The 25,188-nt window shown below is 48.7% G+C and overlaps 1 protein-coding gene across 4 annotated transcripts in view; it reads left to right on the top strand.

The window, feature by feature from the left end:
• The first annotated feature begins 13,970 nt into the window (after positions 1 to 13,970).
• The window catches only part of CRACR2A (calcium release activated channel regulator 2A), a 114,925-nt gene continuing 103,707 nt past the window's right edge, over positions 13,971 to 25,188 (top strand). For 3 of the 4 annotated variants that reach the window (XR_003430015.1, XM_027093179.1, XM_027093181.1), the window contains exon 1: positions 13,971 to 14,469. The gene's annotated coding sequence lies outside the window, so the exon portion shown is untranslated. Of the gene's footprint in view, positions 14,470 to 15,239; positions 15,348 to 25,188 lie in introns of those variants that run through there. The other variant, XM_027093180.1, reaches the window with a different exon arrangement.

The raw sequence follows: 25,188 nt of genomic DNA, 5'->3' as shown, positions 1-25,188 counted from the left end.
AACCTGAGGACAGCAAGGCTTTCTATCCTTCGGTCTCCGAGCCTCTCCCTGCACTAGCCTCTCCTGCTTGCTGCCTCCAGCCTCCTGTCTTTGGGTCCCCAGAACGCTCTACACCTCCTCCTCCTGGGAAGCTCTGGGTGAGGCCGGCCTCTCCTCCTCCAGGCCTCAGCTCCCCATGTCCTCCTAGAGCTGCACTGTGTGTGCAGCCCCTCGGCCCTCGGCTACCTCTCCCTCTGCTTTCTTCCTAGAGCTTACCCTAATTTCCAATGATCTTACTTAGACGTTTTATTGTCCGGCTCTTAGAGGTTTCATTAATTCATAAAACTTAGAGGTTGTATTGTCCAGAAGCGTGTGAGTGAGGCTCTCTTACTCATCACGGTGTCCCGGGCCTAAGAGAGCCTGAGGCAGGATGCACACCCTGAATAAGGAGACATGGCTCGTTTCCAGGGCCATGGCAATAGTTCAGGTGAGCGATGATGAGGCCTTGACCTTGAGCAGTCAGTGTCAGGATGGGAAGCAGGGGAGCTGTCAGTCAGCATACATGCAGAAGATTGAATCTGCAGGACTTGCTGACTGAGGGCGTCAGGGTGAGGAAAAGGAGTGAAAGACTTTTCTTGTCCGGGTGGATGTGATGCCGTCGATCTGTGACGCACAGTCCAGAGCAAGGGGTAGGAATGAGCATGGAGACACGTGGAAGCTCGAGGCTGGAGAGGAATGAGGAGAACTGACGGCCTGATTTGTAGAATTGGCTTCCGTTCTAGAAAAATTTTACAAGTTTAATTAGACTTGAAGATATTTTCAATTAAAATCCAGGTTTTTGCAGGTTAGGCATGTACTAAAATATCGTATCTGAGTCTACTTCTTTCTCTACTTCTAATTCTTTGTCTTCTCTTCTACCTTTAGAAATGGTCTTTTGTGTGTGTGTGTGATACACTCAAAGAAAATGCCAGAAAGTGAGTAGCCCGATTTAACTGTCCGATCAGGACTCTGCTATTTTTTTTTTAAATATAAAGTTTTTTGGCTTCAAAACATTTAAAATCTCCAGAACCACGTGACTTTTTCAGATCCTTCGTATACTTTGAGCCCAGGTAGTGAAATTTACTGAGGTAAAGGAGTGGAGAGTTTTAGGGGTGGGTGGCACGTCGGAGGTCATCAGTTCAGCAGAGGAAAAATGCCCACGTTCAACAGAGCTTGCCAATGGCTGAAGTGGGAAGAGAGCCCAGGGGAGGTCCAGCTAACTCAACCCACTGAGCAGCCCGAATCTCGACCTGGCTTCTGACGGCAGCTTCTCTGCAATGCTGGTGGCCTGTGTTTTGCTGGCTTGTCACGGTCTCTGTATTAACTCAGTTTAATTTTCCAGCTGTCACAGCCAGCGCCCACCCTCATCCTTTTCCATTTCAGGGCCGATCCACAGTATTTAAGCAGAAGCTACTGTCTTGTAAATGAACTTACTTACAAAACAGAAATAGAGTCACAGATGAAAAAAACAAACTTATGGTTACCAGGAAGGAAAGGGGGGGGTATAAATTGGGAGAGTGGGATTGACATATACGCACTGCTATATATAAAATAGGTAACTAATAAGGATCTACTGTGTAGCACAGGGAACTCTACTCAATACTCTGTAATGACCTATATGGGAAAAGAATCTAAAAAAGAGTGGATATATGTACACGTATAACTCATTCACTTTGCCGTACACCTGAAAGTAACACAACATTGTAAATCAACTAGACTCCAATAAAATTCTTTTTTATAGTCAGTCATCTGGCTTAGTACATCCCTGACCCCTCCATCCCTCTCTCTGAGGTAGGAACCCTCGCTTGCGCCCTCCCCTTCTGCTTCCATTGCAGGGCTTCGGGCCCCAGCAGGTGTTTTGTATTCCTGGAACCAGCAGCCAAGTCGTCTAGGGAATGATCCCCGGAGGAGAGCTGGGAGAGATTCTGCATACTTGTCACTTTCTAAACTCTTCCGACAGCCTACCTGAGCCTGCCTGGTTCCTCCACTTAAGAACCTTTGTCTGTACAGTGGAATGAATACCAATTTATCTGACAGATCCTGAAACAGCATGGGCGCACGCGCCGTATTGGCTGACCATCGTGCTAGCGGTAGGGACCAGCCCACCTGGTCCCTGAAACACGAGAGACCATGCATGCAGGAAGGCCATCCTCGCTTTCTAAGCTTCAGAAGAGACTGACTTGTGAGCAGACCGCGTCCGGGGCACATCCACCAGTGGCCAAGCTCTTATCCCCAAGATCCACACTTGGCCGTGGCCACACAGGGCCTCAGAAGATGAGAGTTCATTTTCCATTCATGGCCTCCCATGGCCCCCCAAGCTTCAGTCTCAGGCTGCATGGGAATTAAAGGCCACCCAGGAGAACCATCCATGCTTTGTGACCATATGGGGACCTTCTCCAGGTGTGACTTACGGAGCTGGTCAGGATGGAGCCCGAGTCTGCATCTCCATCGTTTACGTGCCTTTTGAGTCAGAGAAGGTTCGCGTTGCCTGCCCAGAAGTGAATCAAAATCTGGCCTGGGAGTCGATGTCCCACGTGACTGGACTTCAACTTATCTTTATAGACTCGTGCTACTGCTCCCTGGCACAATTCTGTATTTTAGCAAAACGATATGGTTTTTCTCCCAAATACATCATGTGCTTTCCCATTTCTAAAAGCCTCTACTTCCACATACGTATCTTTGCTTCTGTCACTCACAGTTACATCCACCCTGAAGGTCTGATTTCAGCAATACTTTCTCCATAAAGACTTTCCTGACTCTTCCCCTCAAAGGCTTCTCGCCTCCTCAAAACTCTGACGGCTCAGTTTGTATCAGTGTTACCACGTTAGCTACCAGTTTAGGTATTTGTGTGCACCTTGTCTACCTCCTGCTGGGACTGGATTGTAAACTCTCCGAAGACGGGCCATTCTCTGCCATCTCTGTATGCCCCACAGCATCTAAGATAGCCTTTTGCACGAACTAGGAGCTCCATAAACATCTGTTGTGAAATGAATGAGAATCAAGAAATGAGTAGTTAAGGAATTTTGGAAAACTCAGCTGGCGACGGAGTCCAGAGTAAAAGAGAAAGTCAAGAGCAGGAAATGTGCTGGTTTGATCCCTCTTTGGAGGAAGCCAGCTGCAGCCCTAACAAAATTCTTTCCTTAAAAAAAAAAGTCCCAAAGCAGCAAAGTTGGCAGAGGAAGTGATGACGTCAGCCTTTCATTCCTTCCCAGATGTGTCCCTCAAAGAACACTCAAGACACCAAATGACATCTCCAGGCCTCATCTACCACGTAGGTCTCCTGGAGCGTGCACGCGTGCACACACACACACACACACACACACACGCATACACTCATTCCTGGGGGACAAACAACAAGTATGTTTTAGATGCTTGATAAGTATTCTTGTTGGGGCAGAAAGTGTCACCCAGGTTATGCAAGTACAAAGCATTAAAGTACATTTAGTTCTTCTTGTGTGTGAAAGCCAAGATTGTAGGTGAGAATCTAGTTTTGTTAGATTTATAATAAATCCACATGGAGTATCACAGGTATCAGAATTATCTCTATATCGTGATGCTAAAAAGTATTGAGCAGGCGGCTGAAACCTGACACCATGTCCCAGAACTCGTGACAGTGAAATCCAAGGGCCCACAGGGGCAGTGGACCACTGGAAAAGTGTGACCTGACCAGGTCTGGCTTTGGCTGGGGCTACCGTTCAGTCAGCCCGGTGGGTCATGGGGAGGGAGAGGGAATTTATGTCACAGCAGGATGTCCTTGTCTGTACTTGTCTCTCTGGGCTTACGTCTTCCAGAGGGCATGTCTCCCTTGCTGAATCAGTCCTGGGCATCAGACTTTGTTTTTACAGATTTACTGAGGTATAATTGACATACCTTAAAATTCACCCCTTGCAGGTATATGATTTAATTATTTTTAAGAAATGTATAGAGTTGTGCAACCATCACTACAAGCCAGTTTGAGGACATTGCTATCATCCTAAACATGTTATTAAGTTCATTTGCAGTCAACATTGACTCCCATCTCCCGACCCAGGTAGTCACAGATCTGCTTCCTGTCTCTGTAATTCACCTTTTCTGGGCATTTAATATACATGAATCATATAATATGTCTAGGCTTTGCAACCGGCTTCTTGAAGCATGATTTGTTTAGGTTCATCCATGCACAGGTATTTCACTCCTTTCTAGCACCAAACAGCATTCCGTTGAGTGCATACACCACATTGGGTTTTTCCATTCAGCAGCTGGGAGACATTTGGGTTATTTCCAACTTAGAGCTATTATGAATAATGCTGCCGTGAACATTCACTTACAAGTCTTCGTGTGAACACATCTTCATTTCTCTTGGATAGATTCCTTAGAGTGAATTTGCTGGGTTTGGGGTAGGTTTATATCCAAAGTAGATGTACCATTTTCATTCCTGCCAGGAAGGTGTAAGTGTTCCCATTTCTCCAGATCTTCGTCAATACTGTCCTTCTAAATAGAGCACACTAGTGAGTGTATGGTGGTATCCCACTGTGATTTTCATCTGCATTTTGTAATGACTAATGACATTGAGCCCCTTTCCACGTGCTTATTAGCTGTTCATATGTCTTTCTTGGTGAAATGTTTATTCAAGTCTTTTATCCATTCTTCAGTGGGGTTGTTTGTCTTCTTATTGAGTTGTAAAAGTTCTTTTCATATTCTGGATACAAGTCCTTTATCAAATACATGTTTTGCAAATATTTTATCCCGGTCTGTGGCTGGATTTTTCCATTTGTTAAGGTTGTTTCTTGAAGCATAAAGGTTTTTTAGTTTTAATAAAGTGCAATTTATCCATTTTTTATGGCTCGTGTTGGAGCCATAAAGATTTTCACAAGGTTTCTCAAAGATTTTTCTCCTATGTTTTCTTCTAAAAGTTTTATAGCTTTAGCTCTTACACATAAGACTATGTTCCATTTTGAGTTAATTTTTATGTGTGATGTGAGAGAAGGATCTAGATTATGGATATCCCCCATCCCAGTCCCTCTTGCTGCAAAGATTATCATATCTCCATTGAATTGTCTTGTTACTTTAGTTGAAAATCAAATGACCATAAATGTAAAGTTTTATTTCTAGACTTTCAATTTTGTTCCAATAATCTATATGCCCATCATGATGCCAATACCACATTGCCTTGATCAGTGAAGGTTTTTAATAAGTTTTGTAATCACGTGGTGTAAATCCTCCAACTTTTTTTCTTTTACAAAATTGTCTTGGCTACCCTAGGTCTTTCCATTTGCCATATAAAATTTTAGGATCAACTTGTCATTTCTCCCAAAAATCAAATTAGGGAGAAATGACATCTTAACAACATTGAGTCTTCCCATCCATGACCATTTCACCTTTGTTTATTAAGATCTTACTTTAGATTTAATTTGTTCTTCTTTTTCTAGTTTCCTAAGATGGAAACTTAGGTTATTGATTTTAGATCTTTCTTCTTTTCTAATATATGCATTCAATCCTATAATTTCCCTTGAAGCACTGCTTTCACTGAATCCGACAAATTTTGATAAGTTGTATTCATTTTCATTTAGTTCAAAATATTTTAAGATTTCTCTTGAGACGGGAAAGTAGGTAATGGTTGGAGAGGTAGGTAGACTGACTTGAGACTTCCTTCACCATGAGTTATTTAGACACGTGTGATTCATTCTCCAAATATTTTGGGATTTCCCATCTATCTTTCTGTTATTGATTTCTACTTTAATTTTGTTGTGGTGAGAACACACTTTGTATTATTTTTATTCTTTTAAATTGTGTATAAATGTTGTTTAGTGGTCCAGAATGTGTCTATCTTGCTGAATATTCTATGTGAGTTTGAGAAGACTGTGTATTCTACTTTTGTTGAAGTGTTGATTAGATCCAGTTGATTAATTGTGCTATTCAGTCCAACTATATCCTTACTGATTTTCTGCCTACTGAATCCATCAGTTATTGAAAGAGGGGTCTGAAGTCTCCAACTATAATAGTGGATTTGTCTCTTTCTCCTCGCTTTCTGTTTTGCCACTCTGCTGTCCGGTGCATACATGTTAAGGATTGCGTCTTCCTGGGGAATTGACTCCTGTATCACTAGGTAATGTCCTTCTTTATCCATGATAACCTACCTTGTTCTGCAGTCTGATGTGCCAAATTAACGTAGCTCCTGCAGCTTTCCTTTGGTTAGTGTAGCGTGGTGCACCCCTTTCATTTAATCTATCTGTGTCTTTATATTTAAATTAGGTTTCTCATAGACAACATATAGTTGGGTCTTGTGTTTTTACTCATTGTGACAATCTCGGTCTTTTGATTTCTGTATTTGACATTCATATTTTAAGTGATATTTTATAACATTGGATTAATATCTACTGCATTTATAATCATCTTATATTTGTTACCCTTGTCCTTTGTTTCTTTTTTTATTTTCCCCTCTTTCTTTTCCTTCTCAATTTCTTCCTCCTGTCCCTTATAATATTGCTGTCACTCACTTATCTATATGGTATAATCACCCCAAATATTGTTATTACTATTACTCTAAACAAATATTTATCAATTAGATCAATTAAGAATAAGATAAGTAAAAAATTTTATTTTACTTCACTTATTCCTTTCCTGATGTTCTCCCTTTGATCATACAGATCCAAGTTTCTGACCTATGTCATTTTCCTCCTGTCTTTTTCTTTGTCTTTGTTTCCGTTTATTTTTTAATTGAAGTATACGTGATTTACAGTGTTGTTTTAGTTTCGGGTGTATAGCAAAGTGATTCAGTTATACATACACACATTATATATATACATTTATATTCTTTTTCGGAGTCTTTTCCATTATAGCTTATTACAAGATATTGAGTAGAGTTCCCTGTAGTATACAGCAGTTGGTTACCTATTTTGGTTGGTTATCTATTTTGTTGGTTATCTATTTTATATATAATAGTGTGTAATACCTTCAGGTGAGACAGGAAGGCTCTAGGGAACTGGAGCTGGTTAATTGCCCTTCCCCCCCCCCCCCAACAGTGGATAAGGCTCTGGTAAAGTTGGTCCCTTGGAGAGCAGAACTTCGTTATGGAGAATGTTCTGGGCATATATAAAAATGGTCACTTCCCCCAACCTCTGCCTGAAACATGAAGGAATTTGTGTCGGGTCCTGACCTTAAGAATCCAGTGGGTTCCTGAAAGTAGAACTAATAAAACTGGGGGGGGGTCCCTAAAACTGCACCTCCAGGAGATTCTCACTCCTAGCAAATCCACACTCAGCCTCCAGCAGTTCATCAAAATTATCATTTAAGTGTTCCTACCCTTTTATGGCCACAGCGACTTCTTCCCCAGATGAGCTGATCAAGGCTGAGGTTCTCCATATTCACCTGTTCCCCCAGGATGGTGCCTTGCCTGTGACATCCATTTTCTGATATTCATTTTCTAAGATATTCATTTATTTTCAGTTGGTTCAGCTTTTATCTCGTTACACGTATGTAAGTGATGAGTTCCAAGCTCTTTACTGTTACAGCTGGAACTGGAATTCCTCCATTCTTTTACTTTTAATCTCATTGTTTCTTTGACTCCAAGCCACTTCTCTTGTAGACAGGATATAGTTGGGTCTTGCTCTTTTTTATTCAGTCTGATAATCTGTGCTTTTTAAGTGGAGTGTTTAGTGACAATTCTGTACCCAGTTCCATGCATGGGTCTTTTTTCCCACACCACCAAGCAATTCTCCGACATGATCCGGGTTTTCAATTCAATTTTGACACTACCTGGAAATAGCATCTGATTCCACAGGTTGAGGGTTCAGTCGCACAAGCCTGTGCTTCTGACCAACCAGCTATAAACTGGAGGCTCCCACGACCCCCTCCTCTGGTTTGATTACTTTGCTAGAGTTGCTCACGGAACTCAGGAAACAAAGGATATCAAAAGATACAAATCAACAGCCAGATCAAGAGATACACAGCACAAGGTCCCAAACAAAAGCGCTTCTGTCCCGGTGGAGTTTGGTGCCCAGCATGGTGGCACATGGAAGTGTTCTGGTTCACCAACCTGGAAGGTCTCCAAACCCCATCCTTTGGGGGTTTTATGGAGGCCCCATTACATAGGCATGATTGTTTAAATCGTGGGCTATTGTAATTGACTCAACCTTCAGCCCCTCTCCCTTGCCCAGAAATCAGGGGGTGGGACTGAAAGTTCCAAGTCTCAGTTCATGGTTGGTTCCCCTGCCAACTAGCTCCCCCATCTTTAGGGGATTTCCAAAAGTCATCTCATTAATATAAACTCAGTTGTGGTGGAAAGGGGCTTGTTATAAATAACACGACACCCTTTTTACCTTTATTGACTCTGAAGCTATTTGGGGAACTGAGGACAGGAGACCAAATATTATAACAAAAGATGCCCCTATGGCTCTAATCACTTAGGAAGTCCCAAGGGTTTTGGGAGCTGTGAGTCAGAAACCATGGGCAAAGACCAAATATATATTTCTTATCATAAGTCACAATATCACAGTAGCCCATTTACATTTAGTGTAATTATTGATATGGTTGGTATATGGTCTGCTATTTTGGTATTTGTTTTCTATTTTTCTCATGTCTTTTTTAATTCCTCTCCTCCTCCCTTCCTTCCTTCTTTTGTGTTAAATAACTATTTTTAGTGTATCATTTTAATTCCTCCATTGATTTTTTTGCTATATTTTTAGTACTTTCTTGATGGTTGCTCTAAGTATTATAATGTGCATCTCAACTTGCTAAAATCTAATTGAGAATAACGCTAAATTAATTCTAGAAACTTTGTTTTGATATATTTTCCTCTCCTCTCCCTCCTTTGTTCCATTATTATCATATCTATTTCTACATAGCTGTTTCTACCCAATAATACAGTGTTATAATGTTTGCTTTATACAACTTCTTTTAAAGAAGTTAGGAGAAGAAATGAGAAAATATATTTATAGAGTCTTTTGTGTTTACGTACATCTTTATCATTTCTGGAACTCTTCATTTCTTATTGTAGTTTTGAGTATTATCTGGTGTTACTTTCTTTCAGCCTAAAGGACTTCCTTTAGTATTTCTTGTAAGGTGTGTCTGCTAGTAAAACATTATACTGGTCTTTGGTTATCTGGGAATATCTCTATTTTGCTCTCATTTGTGAAGGATGGTTTTGCTGGATATAGAATTCTCGGTGGACAGATATTTTTCAGCACTGTAAATATGCCAGTCCATTCCTCTGTGGCCTCCATTGTTTCAGAATGGATTCATTTGTATAATTTCTACCTTTTTATTGAGGTTTTTAAAATTCATTGAATCATTGTTGTCGTACTTTCCTTAAATTTTTAAACATAGTTTCTTTTACTTAAACATATTTATAGTAGCTGCTGTAAAGATTTTGTCTGATAAACCCAGCATCTTAGGGACACGCAGAGACAGTTTCTCCTGATTGCAATTTTTTTTCTGAATATGATCACCCTTTCCTGTTACTTTGCCTGCCTTGTAATTTCTTTGGTGAAAACTGGGTATTTTACATAGTATATTTAGCGACGATGTCTTCTAATTTTCCGCTAATGGTGTTGGTTTATGGTATGTGTGTGTTTGTTTAATAACTTGCCCGCACTAAATCTGCTAAGTTTACCACCTCTGCAGGGTGCGTCCATGAAGGCCTCTGCTGTTTTGTTTTTCTTGTGTTTTATTCTTGAGCCTAGCTTTCTATAGTCATCCTTTGTCTTCTTAAGATCAGTGTTCAACCAAAGATTGGTCACAGGTTGGGCTCAAGTACCGCGAGCCAGTAAGACCTCCACTCTCTGCTGATAAATCTGTGAGTGAGCTGGGCAGCACACTCCAATGTACAGGTTTTTTTTTTTTTTTCAAGTCTGCGCAGGCTTCTGTTTTCCATCAAGCCCTTGCATCGCCACCGTACATGTGGGCAGGTTCCACTGGCCAGCATTGTGTGGGTGACGTGGGCTGTTCCTGTCTGTGCAGTGTTTGCAACCTGGGTCAACCCGTGATACGTGGAGAGTTTATCCATCTCCCCATGGCTGCTTCACCTCCCTCAATTTCCTGTTAAATTTCCAGGTAATCACCAGTCCATTGCTCACCAGTTTCAAGCTAGCAGAGCTGCTGGCCCTCCCTGTCCGCTTGCTTCTGAGGTTACTGTTTAAAGTGACACCTCTCCAAATACAAAGAGGCCACTCTGGCAATGAGAAAACGCTGCTCATTTTTCCAGTCTGCCCTGGTTGAACCATCAAACAACAGAGCTTCTGGGGATGCGAACGGCTTCAGTCGTTTTCGTGGATAAACATTTCTCAGTTTGTGGCATGTTTTCGGTCAATTTCTGGAGGGCTGAAATGGTTGTTTGTGACAGTTTTGACCAAGCTTTATAGTTGCTTTTTGGAGAACTGGTTTATCCAACTCTTTACGTACTCATGCTGGAAGTTACCCTCTGAGCAGGAGATTTTTACTGTGTCTTTCCCAAGCCTGGAGAAGTGATGTACAAGGAAGGTAAGAGCTCTGGGCTGAAAGCTTTTCAGTCTGAACTCTGCCTCTTAACCAGCTCTTGCCCTTTGCCATTTCCTTAGCAGGAAAGCATGGGGGTGGATGGGTGATTGCCACCATTTTCCCCATTTTGAAAATGTTAAGTTTCTAATAGAATTCAGCTCATAAATGTGCACAGTGGACCTAAAAATATTACTTGATTTCACCCTTTCCCTGATCCTGATGTCATTTTTATGTCAAACTTTGTCTCCAAGGAAGGTTATGTGTGTGTGTTTCATCTAAGAAGAGGCAAGTCCTTTGACTCCGGTAGAAAAAGGAGGTAATTGATTTCTTTTTCTCCCTTCTCTTTCCTTCCATTCCCTCCTCTCTTCTGTCCCCCTGCCCTGCCTTCCCCCCACCCTGTCTCTCTCCTCGTTTCTTCCATTCTATCACTGTGAGCCCTGACATAGTCCCACGCTCTGGGCTAAGTGCTGCCTACGTGAGTTATCCCCTCTGCTCCCCACAACACCCTCATCAGGTCGGTCCTGCGTCAACGACATATGATACATGAGGAAACTGAAGATGGGAGAAGCTTCCCGGTTTGCTCAAAGCCAAAGAGCTAGTTTGTGTCTCCCACTCTATCCCCTTCCCATCTGGGATGCCAGCTCCAGAAGTAAATTGGGTGCGAGGTGGCAGTGCGACGGTGTCTCTGGGAGACATGGTTGGGAGTCGGGGGTGGGGTGTAGGCTGCTCCTCCCGCTGTGAGCTGAGGGCGAAGGCTTCCTGCGCAGGGCAGCGTGGGAGCTGGAACTGGCCCTGGACTTTGGATGGAGACAGCCGGGAAGGGCCCTTTGGGCAGGAGAACAAAGTTAGCACAACACTGATGCTGGAGTGCAAACGAGGGGCTCTTAAAGGCCTGTCGTCGGTGAGTCAGAAGGAGCAAACTCACAGGTGCCGAGGGCTTGAGGCCAGCCTAAAGATTTTGGATTTCATTCAGAAAACACAGAAAGCGTGTTCATGGAAGGTTTTTTTGTGCAGAGAGGGGACAGGTCTAGACCGTGCTTTGCATTTGTCATCATCTGGCCGTCCTGTGTAGGGAGCACTGGGTGCAGGAGAGAATAAAAGTATACAGTCAAGGGCTTCCCTGGTGGCGCAGTGGTTGAGAGTCCGCCTGCCAATGCAGGGGACGCGGGTTCGTGCCCCGGTCCGGGAGGATCCCACATGCCGCGGAGCGGCTGGGTCCGTGAGCCATGGCCGCTGAGCCTGCGCATCCGGAGCCTGTGCTCCGCAACAGGAGAGGCCACAGCAGTGAGAGGCCCGCGATACGAAATAAAATAAAAAAAAAAAAAAAAGTATACAGTCCAGGTCATTGTGCAGAAAGAGGCGAGGAAACCTGAGCCCAGCTGACAAACTGCGAAAGGAGACAGGGGCAGGCCAAAGGCGTCACCAAGGAGATTCCATGGGACTTAGGAGGACTTACAACCTCTTGAATCGGTAGCAAAATCCTACTACATTTCATCTTTTATTGCTGTCTAGTGAGCTGTTTTATACCCCCTGTATTGTTTTTCCTGAAATAACGTTAAGCAGTTGTAGTCTTGATTCTTTTTTCTTTCCCAATGGGTCAAGAGACAACTGTAGCTTTAAAAAAATAGGTCATTTACATTTTCTCTGGGAGGCAAGACAGATGCGGTCCTTCTGCACGGTGCCTGGGAGAGTCAACATTGAAAGGTCTGTTTGTTTTTTTGGCTTCCACCTGTTGGAAATTCTGTCATCGTAGCCGCTCATAATAAGGAAGAAGGGCCAACAGGAAATTCCTGCACTGGGACAGGGAATGTTTCCACGGTTCCCCTGGGGGACCACACACGAGCAACTGGCCTCCCATTATAGTTGAGAGCAGCACATTAGCAAGAAAACACAGAGACGCGGGGGGGCGGGGGTGAAGAGGAGAGCGCATCTCCCTGAAGCGTGCCCTGCAAGCCCACGGACTGCTCTACGTGCGCCCCCCCCCCCCCCCCCGCCGGGGCGTGTGGGCAGCAGCTCCCTCACAAAGAATAAGTGGAGTTTGGTGAGAAAAACAGCCCCTTGGAAGCAGCGATTCCTTAGATGAGTCTCAGCCTTTCCAACCCTCAGTTACTCCACCTGTAAGATAATACAATGAACAGTAGCAAAGAATCAGTAAGAGCCAACGCACTTGGCATTTTTTAATGTACCAGCTACTATTCTAAACCCTTTAAAGACACACTCTTATTCAGATCCTTAGAGCAACCCTGTGATACAGGAACTGTCACTGCCTACATGCTAGCAATGGAGGAAAGTTCAGGAACTCGTCAAGGTCACAGCAGACAGGTTGGAGCACCGAGGTCCAAACCCAGGTCTCTGGCTCTAGACGTGTACTTCACCGCTAATATCTTAAGACCTCGTGGGACCCAGAGGGGCAAACAAGCATCGGTACGTGGAGTGGCTTTAGGACTCGAAAGGCAATCTCAACCCGCAATGTAACAGTATTAATACTACCTTTTAACAACAACGACAGCAGTGGTAGGTACCTCTGATGCCCCGATCTCTCTGCCCTCGGGGATGGGTAGGCTTCACATCAGATGAGCTAACGAGCCCTTGCAATCCTCGGATGCTCATAATAAAGGTCCTCCTTTCCCCTCAAGGGGCGGGGGGAAGGGCAGGCCATCTGTGCAGCTGGCTCTGCTACCTGGAAGGACAGCCCTCACATGTGTATGACGGGACAGCACAAGACTCAGAGATGGACACAGTCATCTCTGACCTTGGGGCTGACGCAAGCAGGCATACCCCAGAGCAGCGACTGAGAAACCTAGTGCGTGGCGCAGAGGTGCGAGAAGGAGGGCGAGTGAGGCCTGACAGACTTCTGAACCTCTGGTGGGGACGGCTCTGGTGCATCCCTGCTGCTGGGGTATGGGGCGGGGCGGGGCGAGGGGAGGCTGTGAGCCTGTGGTACCCGGGCTTCATGGAGAGGCACGTCCACAGCACATAGCAATTTATAACAGCATCTCGATAAGTGTTTATTGCGTGTTTCCATCCCTCCTGGAACGGGGCTTGGCGTGGAGGGGAGGGGAGCAGAACCAGGGAGAGAAAGGAGATGCTAGTCTATAAACCAGCAAGGGAACCGTGGGTTCACCAAAAAGGGGCTGAGCGTTCTTTTGGAGCCGGCGTCTGGGGAAGGACTCCCTGAGAAGCGGGCATTTCAGTGGGGCCTGGATGGATGAGTAGGATTTCGTGCGCAGGCAGAGAAGAATGGGAAAGCGCATTCCAGGCAAAGCAAGAGCCCCCGGCAGCTGGTGTGTGGCCGCCAGAGCGTGGCTGCATGTGTGTGTTTGGGGGAGAAGCTGTGAGTCTGGAAAGTTAGCTCGTGTCCAGAGAGTGTGCGTGGAGGGCCCTGTGTGCCAGGCTCAGGGCCATCCTTCAGTCTGACTGCCTCGGGAGGCCTTTGAAGATTTATTTAATGCTTTATTAATTGGATGCTTTTTATCACACAAGCCCTCGTGGCCGCGGTAGAATGTACAGAAGAGGCAGAAACGTACAAAGGACAAAACCCCAGAGATACCAGCTGGAGGGGGCCTGGGTGTTGCAGGTGTTCAGGGCGACTCACCTAGTCTGTAACTTTTCCTAGCGGGCGGCTAAGGCCGGGGACTGATGTCCACCTTTAGAGAAATGCCTGGAAACATCCTGGAATGGGGGCAAGAGCCCTCAGGGACTCCGGAACAGAGGGGCCCAGGAAGCCCGACCAGTCAGGCAGGCTGTCACCAGCAGCCCCGCCCTCGACACCCAGGCTCCCCCGCAGGGCAGTCAGAGGTCGCCGCCGGCTCGGTCCCCACGCGGCGGGCGCGCGCAGATCCCGGAGGGCGCCCAGGAGGCGGCGGCTCCCGGCGCCGCTTCCGCTGGGGGCCGGTTCATTGGCACGGGGTCGCGCGGAGCGGCGGGAGGGCGGGCGGTGCCTGACAGCTGTGGGCCGGCGGCGCACGGTGGCTGCGGAGTCGAGGCGGCTGGTGCAAGGTGGGTCCGGAGGAGGGAGGGAGTGGGAGGGAGGGAGTGGGAGGTGCGGGTGGGCGCCCCCGCTTCCCTGCCGGGCAGCCGGCCTGGGTGGTGCTTCCTGCTCTCTGGCCCGCCGCGGGGGCCAGCGAGTGTGTGCAGCACATGGAGTTCCGAGGTGTGCGCCCCAGGGAGCAGCTGGACTCCCCACCCCTGTCCCCCGGCCCCGCCCGGGCCCCCCCCCCCCCCCCCCCCACGCTCTGAACCCTGTGCGGACTAGAGGAGGGCCAGAAGCCCCCGGTCTGAGATCAGAAGGGACCTCAGGGACCCTGTTGCCACACCCAGCCTCTTCATTTCACAGAAGAAGAAACCGAGGTTCAGAGTGGTGAAGTGACTTGTCCAGGATGGCAGGTCTGGAAGCCAGAAGTCCTCACCTGGAGGTCAGTGCTGCTAGGAGCCCTTGCGACGGGGCCAGGACAGCAGGCTGTGGCCCTGAGTAGAAACAAAGCGCTGGGAGAGACGGAGTCAGAAAGACAAAGAGACAGAAAGAGAACCTCCCAGAGCAAAGGAGGGTCAGGAAATGGGGCGGCACTTCCTCCCTGGCCCCACTTGAGCTGTGGTCTGGCTGCGTGACTCAGCCAGCCTTGCTGACTCTGGCCTAGGTGTGTGTGTGAATGTGTGTGTACGTGCACGGGAAAGCCCTCTGACTGCATACGTCTGTCCACATACACACAGTGACCTTGCTGGGAGTCTGCCCTGGGTTTGGTATCTGGAGAGGATACCAAGGACCCCAGATGACTTAGTTCTGAGTGGCTGCAGACAGCAGGAAAGGCCTGGAGGGCGGGGGTCCCCGGAAGGGGGAGCCGATCACAGTCCAGGAGAAGAGCCTGACTCCTGAGGCGGTGAGTTCCCTGTGTCTCTGGAAGAAACCAGCATGTACCAAAGAATCCTTTTATCAAGGCTGTGGGCCTAGGAACATGACACTTGCTAGGGCAGCGTACTCCGTATAGAATTGGAATTATTTTATCTTGAGGGTCCAGGGTTCGTGTCCTCTTTTGGGTGACATTACCATGCACGGCCATGTTGGGTAGTGTTTGCCCATCAGAGCTGCTCTGTGCACAGTTTTGGGGGATGGGTGAGAGGCTGGTGTCTGCCCTCTGAGGTCCCCTCACCTCTCAGTACTGACTGGGAAGGGTGATGAACAACGTGAGTCTAGGGGGAGTTTGCAGGAGGGGGTGGTCACCTCTGCAAGGGATGGGTCAGTGGCCCTCTGGAGGTGGCGCTTCGGCTGGGCCTTGAGGAGAAGGCTGGGTCAGGGCATCGGGGGGCAGGGACGTCTCAGCAGAGGCTGGGAGGTGGCAGTGTCTGGGGACCAGGGAAAACGCAGTGGACAGTGTGGTGCAGAACGTTGGTTGGGACGAGGTCGGGGAAGGCCTGGTGTGTCAGGCCAGGAAACTTGCACTTCTTATTCGGCCTGGGCATTTTTGGATGGGTTCTGAGAAGGGCAGTGAGGTCACTGGGGTTCAGAAGAACTTATCATTTGGCAGCGATATTTGGGAAGCAAAGGATGCTGTGGGAGGAGAACCCGGGAAGGAGAGGCGGTGAGCAAGGCTGCAGGGCGTGCAGAGAAGGGCAGGACCAGGGCTGCTGCTAAAAGGGGCCAGGGTAGGAGGAGAAACCGTCTGTTATAGGCCAGCACCCGTGGTAGGGCATTTCTACCCAGGATCCCATTTAGTCCTCCCAACGTCCTTACGAAGAGATTGTTAATACTGTCTCCACTCTGTAAAGGAGGAAACTGAGACTCAGAGAGGTCAACGGCTTGTCCAAGGTCACACAGCACATGAGTGGTGGGGCAGGGACTGAACCAGAGAAAGCTGGAATAGATCCAATCTGGCAGCTAAATAAAGGTTAGAGGCCTGAGCAGAGGAAGAGACCATGGTGATGGAGACTGGGGTTCCAGTGCTGCACAGGGGAGCCCGGGTTTGGAGCAGGATCGGGTTTGGTGGTGATTGGAGATGTGTGAGCCTGTGATGGTCCCAAGCACCAGGATCGGGGCTGCAGTAGCTGTGGCTCTGCGCCCCTGCCTTGAGGCTCCCCGTCATGGGTTGCTGAGCCCACAGGCAGCTGGGGGGTGGCCGGGCTGAGGGAGTCTGGTGAGGGATCCCCCAGGGATCTGGTAAGTCAGTCGCTGAGTTCACGCCCACACGGAACATGCGTGCGTGCTGTGCCCGTGCTCAGGGCCCTCAGGCATTTGCCGTTACTCCTTGGGCGAGAATTCGTTCAGGTTGTCACACTGTGCCAGGCCTTGGTTCCTTCCTGTGTTTCACCCACGAAAAGGGCTGGACAGACCCTGAAGATGTGTTTGCAGAATATTGTGGAATTCCACAAGTGCCTTTTCAGGATCCTAAGAACAGGGCCAGGCCTCTTACAGTGTCAGAGCATCTGGGTGACCTAGGGCCAAGTGTGCTCAGTTTTACAGATGGGGAAACTGAGGCTTCAGAAATCACGGTCCTTCACCAGTGGTGAGTGAGTGGCAGAGAGGGTGCCGACCCCTGAGCTCCTGGCCCTCTCCACTGCCATGTGGGGGGCAGCCTCCAGCCTCTCCCTTTATAAAATCGCCCCGGGGGGTTGTTTTCACAGACACACCCCCGCATCGGATGGACCCTTTCCAACTGTTATTCTCTTTTTCCCCGTTAAACAATACACACTCACACCCATACACAAAATGGAAAATGATTTCCATTCACCCGTCTGGTGGTCAAGTCACGTTTGACGTCTCAGAGGGTTTCCATTTCTCTAAGGGAAATGTGGTGAGACCTACCTAGTCTAGTCAGTGAGCCAGAAAGCATCCCATCCCCGTGTGCAGAGCCAGGGGAGTCCCCACTAAAGTCGGCCTGTAAATAAGGTGGCATCCATAGGGAAGCAGCGGAGAGAACAGGCGGGAGACCGGGAGACAAAGGGAAGAGAAAAGGAGGAAAGGAAAACTGAGCAAGTTTCCGGCACAGGGCAGAGCTACCTTTGGGGACACACCCTCTGGGGACCTGGTTGTCCGATGCTCAGACAGTGTGGAGCAGGGAGGTAACCAGGGGGACCTAAAAAAAGACAAGAGCTACTCAGCCTGACCATCCATCCTGCAACCCGTTCCCGTTCACGTTTGAGAGTGAAAGGCAGAGTGTTGGCAGTGATGCCGGGACAACGGGCAGAAGCCAGGCTGTCCTGGACGAATTGTCGTCCCGATGGCAGCCAGCACACGTCGAGCGCCAGACGCGGATCTGCTTGTTAAAGCCTCACGAGAACCCAGTGGCGTAGGCGCTGCTATCGTTCCCGCTTTATAGGAAGAGTACATGCGGAACAGAGAGGCAGAGCACCATGCCCAGGGTCACACAGCCAGTAACCGGCAGGGGCAGGATTTGCAGCAGGCTGCCCCCGAGCCGGGGCCCGCACCTCACTGGCCCTGGAGGCTCGGACGCACCAATAGCTTCGGCACAGACAAGACTCCCTGTCCCTTTCCACGACTCAGCTCGTGACCTTTTGGTTCTTGTCATCCCTTCCCCGCTGTTCTCAAAGGCCGATATAGCCTGACTTCGTCTGTGGTTGAGCCCGAGGTGATGGGGAGGAAGCGCCCTGCAGGTTCTGTCCTCTGTGGCCTCTGCACCTGCTTCAGGCTGGTCTCTCCCTTCTTTCTTGCCTTGTAACTGCTCTGCCCGTTCAGACAAGGTCGTGGGGACGGATGGACTGGGTCAGACACGGGAAGACCCTCTTTTTTTTTACATCTTTATTGGAGTATAATTGCTTTGTGATGGTGTGTTAGTTTCTGCTCCATAACAAAGCAAATCAGCCATGTTCCCATATCTGGGAAGACCCTCTTGAAGGCCAGTGTGGGGAGTGGGTTGTCTGCCTGAGGGGACTCTCAGGGGCCACCATCTGGGGGACTAAGTGACATGCAGGGGCCTCTCCCAGCTTGAGGAATATGAGCTTTTCTTTTGCGACAGATTCTTCCCTTTGTCAGTTTGTTTTGGCTCCCAGCCCTGGTTTCTCAGAACGTCAGCGGGTCAGCGGTACTTTCTCCCCTGCCCGTTTGTTGACACATCCTGGTCGGGCAGCAGAGCCTGACTCTGGTGACACTCCAGCAGTTCTGGAAGACGCAGGGAGGAGGGAGCAGACAGGTGTCCCAGGAGGCTCAGATTCCAAGGGCCTCCGAACCCACTGAGCCTGTGCTGAGGCCCTTTATCTGCATAGTAGAGCAGCCCTGTGGCTGGCTGGCTTGGCCCGGCCCTCTGCTCCCGGGACCCCTGGGTCTGTGCAGCTCCCTGTCCTGCTGGGCCGAGAGGAAAGGTGAGAAGGGCAAGACATAGTGCACACGCTGTGGGTGTGCTGATACCTGCCGCATCCAGGATCCAGCTGTGTGGACGCCCACCTCCCAGACCTGCATTGGCATCTCCGGCCAGGCAGCTTCCTGAACTCCCTTTTTAACTCAGGGGAATAGGAGGCTGGCTCCAATGGCTGAATTACCAGGGCGGACAAGAGGAAAGTCTCTTACTGCGGGCGATTGGCTTATTCTCACTTTATGTACTTTCGACGTCACTCTGTGTTGAGCTCCGGGATTCGGTGAATGGATGGAGCTTTGCCACGTTGAAGCTGGGTAAACACAAACCCTTGCCCGCTGGTTTGGAAGGTTACATTGGTGCTGAGGTGGGGGAATGAGACCAGCTTCCCGCAGCGCTACCCTGATCCAACACAGAGTGTCAGGAACCCCCTTCCCACCTGTGCCTTGAGGCTGGATGCACAGAGATGCACCAGGCATGGCTAAGAGCTTGGCTCCAGTGGACTCACTTGTCCTTACTACAGCCTTGCAAGATAAGTGACTGTTAGTAGTATTCTCCCCATGTCATGGATGAGAAAACCAAGGCTGTGAGAGCTGGAGTAACTTGCTTGAGGTCATACGGCTCCTAAGAGGCTGAGCTGGGATTTGAACCCAGACCACCCGGCCCCAGGGTCACGGGCTCAACCCAGCCTGCCCCTCGGGATGCTGAGCGCCGGGAACAGTTCTGACTCGAACAGCCATGTGTCCTCGGGACTCACTTTTCTGGCCGGCAGGGGCTGGGTCACCACACCAGCTCTTGTTCTTGATTGTGATCAGTTGTGCTTTTCTGGCCCCCTTTGTGTCTTGCTGTCGCCTGGTCCTGCGTCTGCCCAGGGCAAGGTACTTTATTTCTGGGGTGTGGTTGTCCTGCTACAGACGTGGCTGAGTGTGTCTCCTAGTTCTCCAGCAGGCATTCTTTCTAGCATTTTTATCTTCTGCGTTGTGTCTCTCTGGCACATTTCTTTTTTTGTTGGGGGGAGGGGTTCAGCAAGGCATTTAATTAATTAATTAATGAACTTTTAATATTTTAATTTTATTGGAGTAAGTTGATTTACAATGTTGTGTTAGTTTCAGGTGTACAGCAAAGTGATTCAGTTATACATATATATATATTTATATATGTATATTCATTCTTTCTTAGATTCTTTTCTCATATAGGTTATCACAGAATATTGAGTAGAGTTCCCTGTGCTATGCACTAGGCTCTTATATATAGTAGTGTGTATATGTTAATCCCAAGCTCCTGATTCATCCATCCCACCATGTTTCCCCTTTGGTAACCATAAGTTTGTTTCCGATACCTGTAATTCTGTTTCTGTTTTGTAAATAAGTTCATTTCTATCTCTATTTTTTAATTAGATTCCACGTATGGGTGATATCATATGATATCTGTCTCTGTCTGACTTACTTCACGTCGTATGATGATCTCTAGGTCCAGCCATGTCGCTGCAAATGGCATTATTTCATCCTTTTCTATGGCTGAGTAGCATTCCACTGTATATATGCACCACATCTTCTTTATCCGTTCATCTGTCAGGGGACATTTAGGTTGCTTCTATATCTTGCCTATTGTGAATAGTGCTGCTGTGAATATTGGGGTGCACGTATCTTTTCAGATTATGGTTTTCTCCAGATATACGCCCAGCTGTCTGGCACGTTTCTTGTTGCTTGTCATTACCATCTCCATGAACTATACTAGCTCCTGCTGTGTTGCCCTGTACTCAGATTTTGGGGGTTCATCTTTGCTCGGGGCTCGGGCTTCTGGCTCCAGTAGATGTGGTGTAATTCTGGAGGTGAAGGCAGCTGGAGAAGCAGCAAGGCCCCCAACAGACTCCCACAGGGACCCCTGCAAATAAGAGAACGTATTGAGTGCCTGCCATGTGCCAGGCACTTTTTCTCATCTAGGACTTAGCATCCCCATTTTACAGATGAGAAAATCGAGGCTCAGAGAGGTAAATAGGTCGTCTGAGTTCACACACCTAACTCTGGTATAGACATCTCCCTCGGGGACACCCCACCGCTGGCTGCCTGCAGAGAGCTGCCCTGGTGAGTGGAGGGCTCTGCTTGATACCAGAGCTCTGTTAACACACCTGTAAGATCCCCTGACTCCACACCAGCTGAGCTGCCCCAGGCACAGGCCAGTCAGTAATACAGGGGTGGGGAGGACCAGTTAAAAAGTCTGCTCTGGAACTTCTTTTTAAGGAATGCAATTTTAATACATTGAACCACAGCTCAAATCAGAAACAAAGACACAGAAAGGAACTGCTAAGGGAAATGAATGTTAATGAAAAAAAAAAAAAAAAAAGACTAGGCCTCCATTATGTAATCACACATTGCAAACTAAAAATATTTTTTTAAACGCACAAGCCCTATTTACTGGAATTAGAAATAGAATCAAAAGCTCTAATTTGTACTGAATAGTGATCATGTTACTCCACACACCACATCTGAATCTCCTGACACTGGAGGGACTAAATCAATGCGGTTTTATTGAATGTTAATGCATCCGCCCCCCAAAAAAACCCTTCAGAACAAAAGCAAAAGGTTGAACACCTACTGTGTGCAGTGCATTGTACTGGGAGAAAGAACAAAGGCCACAGTACTTCTTCCGACAGCATAGGAGACCCCTGCCGAGGGAGCAGGACAGACTGTATGTTCTCTAGAAGGACATGGGCTTTGGAGAGGCTTAACTAGTTAGACGAGGACAGAGCAGGGCCTGCCAGGATGGTGGAACTCAGCAAATGGGAGTGGTGGGGTCCTGGAAGAATGTTCCATGGGGGCTCTTCAGTCCATCTTAGTAGACAGCGTCTGAGGACCAGTCTGCATGGAAATTAGACCGATGAAGTTCTGCCCAGGCCGTAAGATGTGCCTTGACCCTCCCCGTATTTCTAAGGGTCACCTCCTCCTCTGGCTGGCCTCCACTGACTCAGTTTACCATCTAAAAGCTGTGAGGACCAGGATGCGGCCCTGGACCCTCCGAACCTTCCTGTTTCCTGTGGATAGAGGTTTCGTATAGAATCAAGTACAGCTGGCCCTGCCTGGTACATGAGTGTCTGCTCCGGAGGGGGGAATCTCTAGAACCTGCATGGGTGTGGGTGTGTGTTACATGGACCACGCTCCGTTAGGAAGGAGATGGTGATCGGAACCCCACGGAAGGTGCTGTGGGGCTGAGGGGGAAGCAGGTAGGCCCACCCTCAGAGACTGACTCCCTTCGTACACACGTATCCACCAGGAAAGCCAAACAAAACGGACGGCAAGGAGAAGCCAGTTGATACCCTTCTAACAATAGGCCACTGTTGATTTCTTTCCTGTCTGCTGCCTTGTTAGCCCTGGTTGGTTATAGGGCCAAAGGCAGCTTTTCACAGTTGGCCCCGTCCGAGGTCTGGTCACAATGGTTGGGGGAGACCTCTCTGCCCCTGCCTGCCCGGGGCTGTGGTGTGCCCCTCACCGGGCAGGGGTGCCACGCTCCGTCTGCGGCCAGCGGAGTCTCTGGGCTGGGCTGTCCAGAGTCACTTTAGAAAGAGATGCTAACTAGCACAGTGGTGGTCCTGGCTGGCCATCCCGCTGTCATCCAGGGGACACATGTGCCCACCCCACTGCCAACGGCACTTAGCTTGACCTCCAGGCCAACCGAATGTGTGTTTTCTCTCCTGGGACTAAGACACAAGCTGAGTGCCCAGCTCCCGTCCTCTGGCCCTGCCCCATCTGCTGGGGTCCTGATGCGGCCCTCCTAGGATGCAGTTCTAGAACTCGGTGCCGGGGGCCAGAGCCGGCAGATGGGTGAGCAGCTGTGCTTGGTGGCAGGTTTGTGTTGGGAGGAGCTTTTCCGCGTGCCGCTTGTGGGCCCCGGCTGCCTCACTGATGAACTAGCTGTCCTTCCCATCTCGTAGGCCGGTCACGACAGTGGGATGAAGCAGTGACGAGGTGAAAGTGCTTTTAAGTGGGGCTGCTCGTATTTTCTGCAGCCCAGTGGTTTCCATCCATTCATCAAGTTGGGCTTAATTAACCGTTTGCTTCGTAGGTCATCTAACAGGTCCACGTGGTGTCGGCTCAGGCCTGGGTGCCTTTTAACAGGGTGGCCGCACGGTCCAGTTAGGGGACTGAGGCTTCGCCGGCGACCTATATTCCGGAACTCTCTGGCCCACCGAAGCAAGACCCTCAGCTGGCAGTGGGAAGAGTCGGGCTGCCTGGGACCTCAGGGAGCCTGGACTCTGCTTCCATGCAGAGCAGCCTGGAGACACCCACAAATCTAGTGAGAATCTGAAGGCTGGTCGTCTTCAGGAAGCCGTCCACAGTGGGTCCTGTTGTTCAGAGCTTCTGCCCTCCCTTTGCAAATATTTGCCCAGGCGTGGGGAGAGTGGATGTAACCACGGATAGGAAAGGATGGAGGATGCTGGGAGTCAGGGAGCGCGGATGTGTGTGGTCAGACACCCGTGGGCTTCAGTTGGTGTCGATACAGTCAGTTCTCATTCCCAGAGAGCCTCCCATGTATGGAGCCCTGAGCTGAGAGATGGGGCCAATGTTACCATCCTTCACTTAGAAGTGAGGAACTGAGAAGCTAAGCAACTCGCTCAAGGTCACACAGCCGGTCAGCGTAGAATCAATCCAAGCACAGGCGCTTGGACAGCAGAGCCCCCGCTCTTAAGAGGGTCAGCCGTGTGGCACTGGTGATGATCCTTCATGCGGATGGAGCTCTTTGCCGTGTACACAGCCGTCCACGCTCTGCTTTGCAATCTTTACGGCAGTGAGTGAGCATTATGCTGGGGACTATATACCTGACGGTGCATAGTAAATGAAATTATGACTGAGGAAACAGTTGGGAAGTTGTACAATGCTCTACAAATATGGAATAATTGTTGACTCCAATTTACAGGTGAGGAAAATAAAGTCAGAGAGGTTCACTGGCTTGCCTGGGGACACATAGGTGACAAAGGGCAGAGCAGGGATGCCAGCCCGGGTCCTAGGACCTCCTAACTGGTGCTATTTGTTTCCTTGACATCATCAGGGAGACTGGTTCTGAGTTTATCTGTCCCTTCTCCGTCCCCGTCTCCCCTTCCTGCCCGCCACCACCAAATTGGCACCATATGAAAACTAGGCAGAGAATCTAAAGGAGACTAAGCTCGCTTTCTTTAGCTGGCTTCCTTGTCCTAAATGACAAGGAGAGTGAAGTTAGCGGTGGAGCTGGGGAGGGTATCTGTCAGCAGGGGGGCGGGGGGCGGGATGCAGGAGCTGCACAGAGGGATCCTCTGTGTGCTGCTACCTCCTAGTTGGCGGAAGAGCCCTGGGACGGGGTGGGCAGGACAGGCCATTTTGCCCCCGTGGATGGGCCAGCACGTATTTTATGATCTCATGAAACTGTGAACACAAATTTATTTTAAAATTGTGAGTTAAGCTGGAATCCAGGGTCTATCCCTGGGGCTTGTGTGTTCACATGCAGTATTTATAAAATAAAGAAATCATAAATATTTTGTCTGAAAGATCTTAGGCTTGCTACCGAAAAGATGAAAAGAAAACTTCTGAAGCATCAGCTCTGCAGTGCAGCCTTTTATGACGTGGAAAAGCGCTAGAGTTCTACCTCACACTTGAAGCAGAGGGAGGGATTCCTTCTTGCCAACAACATCTTATTTACTTGCTTGTTTATTAATTTTTGAAAAGATAAGAAATGAACATTTATTTCACACCTTCTAAACTGACAAAATTAGGAGAGGGAAAAGCAATCCAATGGAGGTCAGCCCTCTGGACCTAGAAGCCCACGCTGTACCTAGAGGCTTCTGGGAGCGCCCCGAACAGCTCGTGAGATACCTCATTGAGGAGCAGTCATGGCGTGGCTCACCCAGCGGAGACTTGTTCTGTCCAGCACCCACCCACCGAGGATGTGATGCCAGAAGGAGCATTGACCAAACAAGAGGAGGAGATTTTCAGGAGTCATTTTATCTCTGAGAGTTTCCAGGCTGGATGTAGAGAGGACCACTGAGTCCAAGGCAGCCTCCGCCTCTCCTCCGCCTTTGCCGCATCGAACCCCTCCATCCTCTTGATCCCACTTCTGAATGACTTAGCATCCACTCACCTGTCCCTACTCACCTGCTCCACCCTGGCCAGGACACACCAGCGTTCGTCTGGACTGTGATATTCCCCTAACGGGTCTCAGTGTATCCACACCCCCTCCTCTCCCTCCTAAATTCATTCCCACAAGGAGCCCAAGTCGCCTTTTAAAAATGCACGTCAGATCCTGTCTCTTGCGGCCTTTGGGTGTAGCTTCAGTGATTTCTCACGGCTGTGTGGGTGGAGTCCCAGGTCAGCATTAAAGTCAGAGATCTCATCCCAGAGAACAAAGCTTAATCCTGCCACTTCCCTGATACCAGAGGAAGGTGGGCCTGCAT

The sequence above is a fragment of the Aethalodelphis obliquidens genome, unplaced genomic scaffold, assembly GCF_003676395.1.
Source record: "Aethalodelphis obliquidens isolate GAN/ISIS:26980383/991018 unplaced genomic scaffold, ASM367639v1 scaffold83, whole genome shotgun sequence".
Lineage (NCBI taxonomy): Eukaryota > Metazoa > Chordata > Mammalia > Artiodactyla > Delphinidae > Aethalodelphis > Aethalodelphis obliquidens.
The sequence above is the reverse complement of the archived record's forward strand: the minus strand, read 5'-3'. Positions and strand labels throughout refer to the sequence as shown.